Source organism: Falco rusticolus, chromosome 3 (genome assembly GCF_015220075.1).
Source record: "Falco rusticolus isolate bFalRus1 chromosome 3, bFalRus1.pri, whole genome shotgun sequence".
Classification (NCBI taxonomy): Eukaryota; Metazoa; Chordata; class Aves; order Falconiformes; family Falconidae; genus Falco; species Falco rusticolus.
In genome coordinates, this window is record NC_051189.1 from 17632855 (window position 1) to 17642217 (window position 9363).

The window sequence follows — 9363 nt, forward strand, 5'->3', positions numbered from 1 at the left end:
TGAGCTAGAGTAGAAGAGCATCCAAATTAAATGCAAATTTAGGAGGACTCACCTTTCAATGCAATATGGGTGGGAAATCACATTAGAGACTATAGCTCTGAGAAAAGCAGCTCCTGCTCCCAGGGACCTGCAACCTAAAGAACAGGCTGAGACAGACTCAACTGACAGACTCATTCTTGCAGTTAATTACTGAAATTTAATAATTTCCTGCCTGTGAGCTGAGCCACAGTAACTGTCCCCGACCGCACTTCTGACTCCAGTGAAATGCAAGGTAATCTGACCTCATTTAACAAGTGGGAAGGCAGATTGCATCACCTCGCAGCTGGTGCACACAAAGAGCACGGAGCCACGGCGTTCCTGCAGCTCTCCTTGTGCACGGGGACTTGTTAAACCCAGGCAACTGTGTGTGTCCACTGCCAAAAAACAGAAGAAAGGTCCTGTCCTGGGCCAGGTGATGCGTTTTGGATCAGAGGGACAAAATTTTCTCCTGAACTGGCCTATAATTGTAATGTGGCAGCTCACATATCTTACCATGAGCCAAGGAAGGATGACAGGTAACTTCTTCTTCCCTTTAGGATCGATTTGTGATGGCGGAGTAAAGCACCTAACTGCTTCTGCAGAGCTCAGAGGCTCTTAATGCGCACCAGCTCTTGCCAATAAAAAAAAACCAAAATTGATGTTCCAGCCACACAGATGGCCTACTTGGGCTTCTTTTGAGTTATGAGCCTGCTGAGCTTGCTGAGGTATTCAGAATCCTGCAGCCCCATATCCCAATTTGACTATGGAAGGGATTAATTATTTTTTCCATCAACCCCAAATACCTGAACCCCTGCCAACATATAAAGGGGCCTTTTTGTGACTTCGAGGGATTGTCACAGCTTGTACCTCAACCTTGGGAAAGGCACCCGTGATACTCTCCAAAAAATCCTTCTGCCCATCAACCAAGTGTTGAGACAAGCAACTCGGCACAAGGCTGTGTAATTGCACTATTAGCCCCAGTTAAGAGACAGGACTTGTCTTTTGAATGGGAAGACCCTCAAAGCAGCAAGTTGATTGATTTCCTGCAGTTTTAATTATATTTTAAAATTTTAAAATCAAGCCGCTAAATAGATATTTGTAAAGATAGATCTGGTATTTCTTAGATCTTCCTTCGATTTTACCAGGTGAAGACTGCCTCTTTCCCAGCTAAAACTTGCAAAAAGAGATAACTGTAGCAGAAGAAATATGGACTTAAACTCTGAATTCACTCCTCCTGTTGCAAGTACCAGTGTTGTGCCCTTTCCTTGCAGCTACCAGCCTCAGACTGATGAAAAACACCTTGGAGAGTGTCGCTCTTGGGCTGTCTCTGGGCTCCCATTGCCTGCAGAAAGACTGAAAGATCCTAAAGATGTAGTAGCCACCCATTATCATTTCCACACTGTGTGTGCTGAAAATCCCCTCCTTGTAATAACACTGATGCTGCTGTGACTCCTTGGCACTTTCTCTGCAAATTCACTTGCTTCCTGGAAAAATCAGGCACGCTCAACTCCATGCCTGGCCAAGACAGTCCAGATGCTTTATTGCTTCATTCCCATGCTGCGTTTAGTTTGTTAATGCTTTCATGTGAAAACAGTGTGACACATGGGAACCCTAAGTCGATACTCTATTTATTTCTTCTGTAAAGTCACTTCTTGGTGTGAGAGTTAAAGGTTACAACCAATGAATGGCTGTTGACTCCAGGGGTTACTCTTCTAAAGCAAACCAACACTGATTTTTATTTCTGTTTATCTGAAGCTTGCAGAACACTACACACCATGTAAACATCACAAGGCAGCAAGGGGGAAGTTGAAAGCCCGGGCTGACCACTGTGATTATGCCTGCACACAGCACAGGGAAGCACACAAAAAAGCGGATTAAAAACTGTGGTTGCTGAGCCACAAAGTCTTTGCCTCCATTGGAGCAATACCAAGCCTGAGAGAGATGAAGCCAAAGCTCCTAAGACACGTCTTCATATTACCTACTGGAAGGGAAAAACTCAGATGTGCAGCGGTCCTCAGCAGGAGGTCTGATCAGAAAATGTTCCTCTTTCATGGAACTGTTCATAAAAAAAAGGAAAGGGTTATAAAAATGTCTTGCTTGTGTGTATTTAGATTGAGAGTGCTGGCATTAAGATTGCCTGTGGGCAGTGATAGGCAGGGCAGGGGAAAGGAGCCAACCTGATCTGATGTCTCCCCTACCTGCTCCTCTAGAAAAGGTCCTGAGCATAAGAGGTGGCACATTGAGCTCACCACTGCAGCTGTGCCCTCCTCAGCACTTATTAGGAGTGAAGGGAAGAATTTGTCACCTATTCCAGGACATCTGAATCCCTGCAGTCCTGGATCGCAAGATTATGGGTAGCTTCTCCACAACAGAAGGGCCTGGTACACCGGCATCTTTCCCTGAGATTGCCAGTGCCAAGTACACAACTTAGCCTTAAAAAGCATTATATTCTTTTTTTGATTGTCTTCTTAACCAGAGCACAGGGTATTTTGCATTTTTTCAACCACAGCAGCATGCTAGAAGTCACTTTGCAGCTTCTTTCTGCGACTGACAGGGCTGCAAATGTGCATTCTGGGTTTAAACATAAGCTGAGCTTCTCACCCCAAAACCATGCTCCAGATATCGGTGCTGTCAAAGGAAAGCTAGCTATCACAAGACTTACGATAAAAATCAGAAAGCTGGCAACTACCCTTCCAGCAAAGCATTCTTTGCGGCTAGGAGTAGCCAGCTGAATCTCAGCTATGTGAATTTAGAGACAGAAATTAGTACCTCCAGCTGCACGACAACAAGCCTTAACTATATTAACTCAAGAAAGTGGCTCCACCAGTGTCCCTGCTCACTGGCACCTGCACTGGCCTGATGCACAGCCCTATAGAGGGCAGTGGTACATGCACAGCATCCGTCAGATGCTTGAGAAACAGAAAACAAAGCTGAAAGCGGTGGTGCTTCTAAGTCATACATGTGAGGGATAAAGAATAGATGGTGTTGGGTAGAAAATGGCAAAAAGACCAGTAATTACAAAACTTCTCTCCTGGTCTGAGTTCAAGCACATGGGCCAAATGGCCCTGTTCAATTAAAGATGTATTTGGGAGAGATCCCACACAAAGCCACAGCACTATTCCTGGCCACACTCCGGGTGAGCTACGCCAGCAAGGAATTTGTGCTTCAGGAATGCAGCTGGACAGGCTGTGTTTAGGAAAACTTGTGTATCCTACCAACCAGGAGAAGGATCGGAACTCTCTAATAACCGTGCTCCTCCCTCCACGGGGAGTTTTACACAGCAAATGGCCCCGCTGCCCTTTGCAACAAGCTCCCACGGCTGCGCAGGGCAGCGGCCACCCACGAGACCCAGCCACCCTGGAGCAGCTTTGTACGGCCCGACCCATCAGGCAGGGATGCTGGCTGCATCCCACTGACACTGGCAGGGTGGTGTTGAGGTAAGCAAAATGTAGGGCAACCCAGGCTGGAGCTTGCCACAGACATGGAGGCAAGCATCCTCAGAAACCCCTGTGGGCTCTGTGTTGCGACCAAGCAGCTGAAGCTCTGGCTTTCGTGGGAAGCAGCTGCTGGTGCAAGAGAGGACTTTTCTCACATGTGGAAAAATTAGCTGTTCTGTACTACAGGTAGTTCTGGGCTAGAAACATGTAAAGGACAAAAGGGTCAGCTAAGGGGTACCTTTAAATCTAGCCAGGAAAAACTTCCCAGGCTGCTTCTGCTGCGGTGGTTTCTATAGCATGACCATGAAATCGCATTCGCTTAACAGCCAGTGAGAAAAAACAGCTCCTTTCAGAGCCTGTGAGAGAGGGTAGATGTGCTGTATGGCCCGACAGCAAAAGGTTACCTTCAGATTTTGTCCCCCATCATGTTGAAGGGGCCTGGAGCAGCAGCACACCCAGTGGGCAGGGCTGTAACCCCCTGGCACCTTCCCAGACCTCACCTGGGGCCACCTCTCACCTTCGGAAGCTGCCCTGCCTGGGGATGATGGCTCTTCATGCAATGGAAGCAGCTGCTTTCTGCAGGCTGCTGGAGGGACAGAAGGGTAGAAATTTCACACTCCATTCCCTCCATCTGCATTCCTACCTTTCCTTCCAGGGACATCCGTCCTCTGCAGCAGGCTCTACTCTTGGACTGTATCATCATTCCACCTCTGAAGGCTCCAAATCCTCTAGGAGACAGGAAAATTAGGATGCAAGGAGGCTGCAAAAGGAAGTACCCGGTGTTAGCCACCTCCCTGTAACAGGCATAGAGAGAACGAGAGCAGTGGGCAAAAAAAGGGAGAATTTAGGTCACCCAGTTGGGTCCCCCGAGACTGAGGGCAACCAGACAGTGATGCTCATTGCACAGGGGGCCACAAAACCCACAGAAAATGCTGCAGTGCCAGTAACAAACTTCAGACCCATTGTAAGAGCCACAGCCATGATGTGCCCCAAGGAGGACAGAAGAGCTGAAAGGCATGGCCACTATGTGATGTCCCCAGGGTAATTACAGGAGCTCACTGATTATTCTAGGAGGTCAGCCATGACCAAAGCCAGGCCAAGCCCACCTCACCTCTGACTTGATCTTCACAGGCATGATAGCCTCAGAGTTTAGTGCCTTTCGGTGCCTTTTGATTTCCCCAGCACCGGCAGTGCAGCACACACACCACCACAGACCTCAGGGAGGTCCTGAAGTTGATCCAGCTCTTGGCTTGGTACGTTGCTGTCCCACAGAGAAACATGTGTCCTGCAGGACTGTCGCTATGGCCAGTTCAGGCGCTGCTGGCTGCTCGCCCACTGTAGCTCTGAACTCCTGCTCTTCTCCATTGTGGAACTGAATGTCAAGTACTAACAACTCCTGGCTGCAAAATCCTGGGCTTAACCCAACGGGCGGGAGGTGGGGACGCCCTTTGACATGGAAAATATATATTTTCTATGAAATCAAATCCCCAAGCCTGCTGTCATCTACATCATGCACAATTTACTATACACAAGAAATAATTTCCAGATATACTTCCAATTTGACAAGACACGAGTCCCTCAGTCTGCTCCTCTTTTCAATCAGTTTGCTAACATGAATTTGCTTCCAGGCTCTTTCCTCCTTTAGATCTACCTATGGTGCAGGGAGGAGGGAGGGCAGGCTGGCCCATCGCGTGACGTACGTGGAAGCTGGCTTGCAGACAACACCCCGCTGTTTGTCTTTTGTGCACGGGGAACTGCCAGTACTATTGCGGCTTTCTCTTCCCTGTTATCCGTCCTAACCACATCACCCTGCATTTAGGGGTACATTTCTGTTAACCAAGGTAAAGCCAGAGTATCATTTTACTTTTCCTAAGTATTTTCTATTTTCACACTAAAACTGCTTCCAGGTATTTGCCCAGGAAACTATGTTGCTCCTCTCCCTCCAGTTCTCAAGGAGCTGCTGCTCTGCGCTGCTCCCAGTTCAGTGTGGAGTAGGCTTCTGCCTGGGGAGATCAAGTAACTCACCCAAGGTCAAGCAGCAGCTGGTGAGACCAAATCTGCCCTCGGGGCCAGTCTCCTGGCTTGAGTCCCCACTAGTGGTTTACACAAACGACCCTCTGACCCCAGCGTCAGCAGCCAAGACCCCATCCAGAGGGTTAAAATCTTGGGCTCAGACTTTCAAAGGTGACAAAGAAAAGGTTTGGCGCCCCAATCCTGCCAGAAGCTGCTTCCTTCAGCCTTCCAGCATCCTTAACTGGGTGGTCTTGTACCATCAGACCTTGAGAGCAAGTTGTTAGAGGATACACCCTGCAACTCCCCAGCCACATCCAGGGCTGGAACTTGCTTCCAAAGGTGAGTCATGGCCCAGCACCTACCTGTGAGCTGCGTGACTTGCCACCAGAGGAGAGGCTGGCTCCCGCACCGCCTTGGATGCCAGCTGCCTCCTTGATGAGTACATAGGGCCTAATGGTCATGGGATGGGCAAGCAGGAACTGCCGTGATTTCATTGCAGCCATGACCTGATTCACCCTTCATCACATCATTTACTCTGTCTCTCTGTGGAGCAAGGGTCATGAGACTCATCTGCCTGGTATGAGGATTAATTCTCACCAGTTAATGCTTTGAAGATGAGAAGAACAGTGTACCTCACCAGGTGCCACTGTCACTGCTGTTAGACCTGTGTTTTGCCCACCTGCAGCCAGGATCTGGTAATGCACAGGCAGGAGTCCGTGGTGAGAGGCATTTATGTCATTGGCATTTGTGTGACATCCCTCTTCCAGGAGGATCCCAAAGAGATTTACTGTTGGGTACCTTGAAAGACCCATGTCCAACAGGTAGTCACTGGGAGGCTGCCAGGCAGGGGCAGGAGGGTCCCCTCCCATGCCTGGGGCCAAAGTGAGGCCTTACCCAGGGTAGACCTACTGAATTTTAAGAATCATAGAATCATTTAGTTTTGGTAAAAACCTTTAAGATCACTGAGTCCAACTGTTAGCCTAGCACTGCCAAGACCACCACTAAACCATGTCCCTAAGTGCCACATCTACACATCTTTTAAATACCTCCCAGGATGGTGACTCCACCACCTCCCTGCACAGCCTGTTCCAATGCTTGACCACCCTTCTGGTGAAGAACTTTTTCCTAATATCCAGCCTAAACCTCCCCTGGTCCAACTTGAGACCATTTCCTCTCATCCTATCACCTGAATTGCTCTTCTACAGGTTTCCTTCACATGCCAGATTTTTCTTTTTTCTCTTGAGAAAGGTAAGGCTCCACAGGATACCCGTGAGCATCCAGACAGGAGAATAGAGGGTCCCAGGGGAAAACCAGCTCCCCCAAAGCATCCCTGTAACGCACATGCCAGTGAGCCAAGCTTATTTCTGGCATTTGCTCTCGCTCGGTGAGTTGCTGCTTTCAGGGAACAGAGGTGTAGGAAAATAAAGCTTGGCCACACCATGACTCATTGTTCATGAAGTTAGATGCCCGTCATCATCACTACGTGGCTTTGCCAGATGGCAAACCCTCCTGCAGCGGCATGAACCACGGCGTGCCAGCTCAGCTGCCGGCATGCCCAGCCAGGGATGGCAGGGGAACAGAGACTACCAGACCTGTCTCCCTGAGGAAATATCCATCAGCTGGATCATTTTCTGGGTAAGACAGACATGTTTACTTCTGAGGTTTGAGAGCACATGCTGGCACAGCCAAACACAGGCTCCTCATCTCTCCCCTTCAGGTGGTGGGAGCATATCTGGGATGGCCCGAGTCTGTGGCGTGGGCAGGATCCTGTAAGATGTGCCGAATGAGGGTTTGTTGCCCAGCGTTTGCTCTGAAAGAGGGGTCCTGGCTTTATTCCTGTGTGGGAAATGCATTCTTTAATGCAGACATTTATGATACAATGACCACAATGATAATTCTCCCAAGGTTTCCTTACCTGTGGGAACCTGAATGAGTCACAACTAATACACAAGAACCCGTTGTCTTTCTGTAAACCAATGCTGCTGGGTTTTGTTACACGCTGCCCAGTGCAGCACCCTTCACCCACAGCCTTGGTGCCCATTTTCACTGCTAGAGGTGATTTCCAGCGTTAGCTTTCCCCTATGGTATCTATATGTGCTGACCATGAGTCTACACAAGGTTGAAGTCAAGACACTGCTGGAATACCGTCCTCACTACCCCCAGTGCAGAGCAGCTGCACCACTGCCCCAGGACTGTGCCCGCTTCCAACTGCACCCTGTGGCCACTTGGCAATGTTGTTCTGTAACCAGCTCATCCCAAAAATTCAGTTTTTCCCTTAGAAACTGTGCTGTGGTGCATCCACCCCGGCTCCAACCAGCTGTGGGCAATGGCAGAGCCACCCTGCCTGGTTACTGCGTGCCCTGAGATGAACCTCACTCCTCAGCGTGAAGAGCATAGCCTTGGAGGGGTTCAAGGCTGGGGAGGTGAGGTTGTGTGCAGGAGCTCCAGGAGAAGGCATAAGAGGCTGCTTTGATGCCTGTGCAATGTGCATGCACATGTGCACACCAGGCCAGCTGCGTGCGATTGGTTTCTACAAAGCTGGTAATACTGGCCGTGATGGACATGGATGTGCTGCAGTGAGGCCCCTGCAAGAGCCACTGCGCTGGTGTAGGAAGAGGGATGTTTTCCTTTCGCAGCTAAACATGCTGCTTTTAATCCCTCTGCTGCCGATTCCCAGACCTGTAAACACGGAGCCACGATCAGTTACAGATGTACCAGCTCTGGACAAAACCTATGCCTCTGCAGGGGCAGGGCTCCTCTGCAAATCTGTGCACCTTCCCAGGCACGTGCATGGGTTTGCCCTTGCTTCGTTAACCCCTGCATGTCAATGGCCTGCGGAGGACTGAAGGCAGAGTTTAAATGCTTATGGTACCTGCTGAGTAAAGGCTTAAATAAGTAAAGGAGGCTGCTGACTTACAACACCCCGTGTGGAAGCGCACTTGTCGGAGAAGCCCTCAAACAAGCCGCCCCTCCACAACCCGCTCCATGCAGACCATGGCTGCTGCACTTGGCCGGTGGGAGCAGAGCAGCTCAGCTGCAAGCAGATCTATTTTGGTCTCCAGGGAAAGGGTCCGTGTTCCAGAGCAGCAGCTCCCATTTCTGCTTGTGCCACCACTTCTAAAATGTCAGCGCCTGTGGCTGGTCCAGCCCGGCTAACCCTGGCTCCACACCTGCGGCTCTGCACAGCAAGCTTCGCTCTCCTTTTTTTGTTGTTTTTTTCAACCATAAAATTTTTTAGCTTGGGTTCAGGCTGTCCTATGGTGCTGATGGCAGCAGCTTTCCTGCTACACCGTGTTAAAATCTCCAAAGGTTTTAACAAGCCCCTTGCTCGGTGGAACCCACGGCTCTTGCCGGCTCATGGTCTGACACGGTGCGTTCAGTCAGCAGCTGACCACCTGCTGCAGACTGCTGGCGGCTCCCTGGCTGATCCGAAGGGTTTGACGGTGCTTTCAGGTTAACACCCCAGATCACGATGGCTTTTAAAAGAGATAGGACAAATCAAACCCTGTGTCTGCCTTCCCTAGCACTCATTTCTTTCCCCATCCCCTTCTGCAGACCAAACTCGACCTGCACTTCAGAGTTGCAGAGCAATCCTCATTAAAAGGATGAAGGTATTTTCAGTGACATGGATCTGCCTGGCTTAACCCACTCTGCAGGGCAGGACGTGGGTGACACGTGGCCACAGCCTTTTGAGGACACACCAAGCTCAAAGATGCTGTTAGGAGGTTGCCTCACCCCAGGCAGCTCCACTGTTGGTCTCCTGGTGTGGAGGGCAATGTCACCTGCAGCAATGCTGCTGGATGATGCTGGCTTGTTGAAGGCACAGGGCACTTAAACTGCAGAAGAAAGCTGCCCAAGATGATTTTGCAGCCCAAAGCACTCCTGCAGCTTAAAC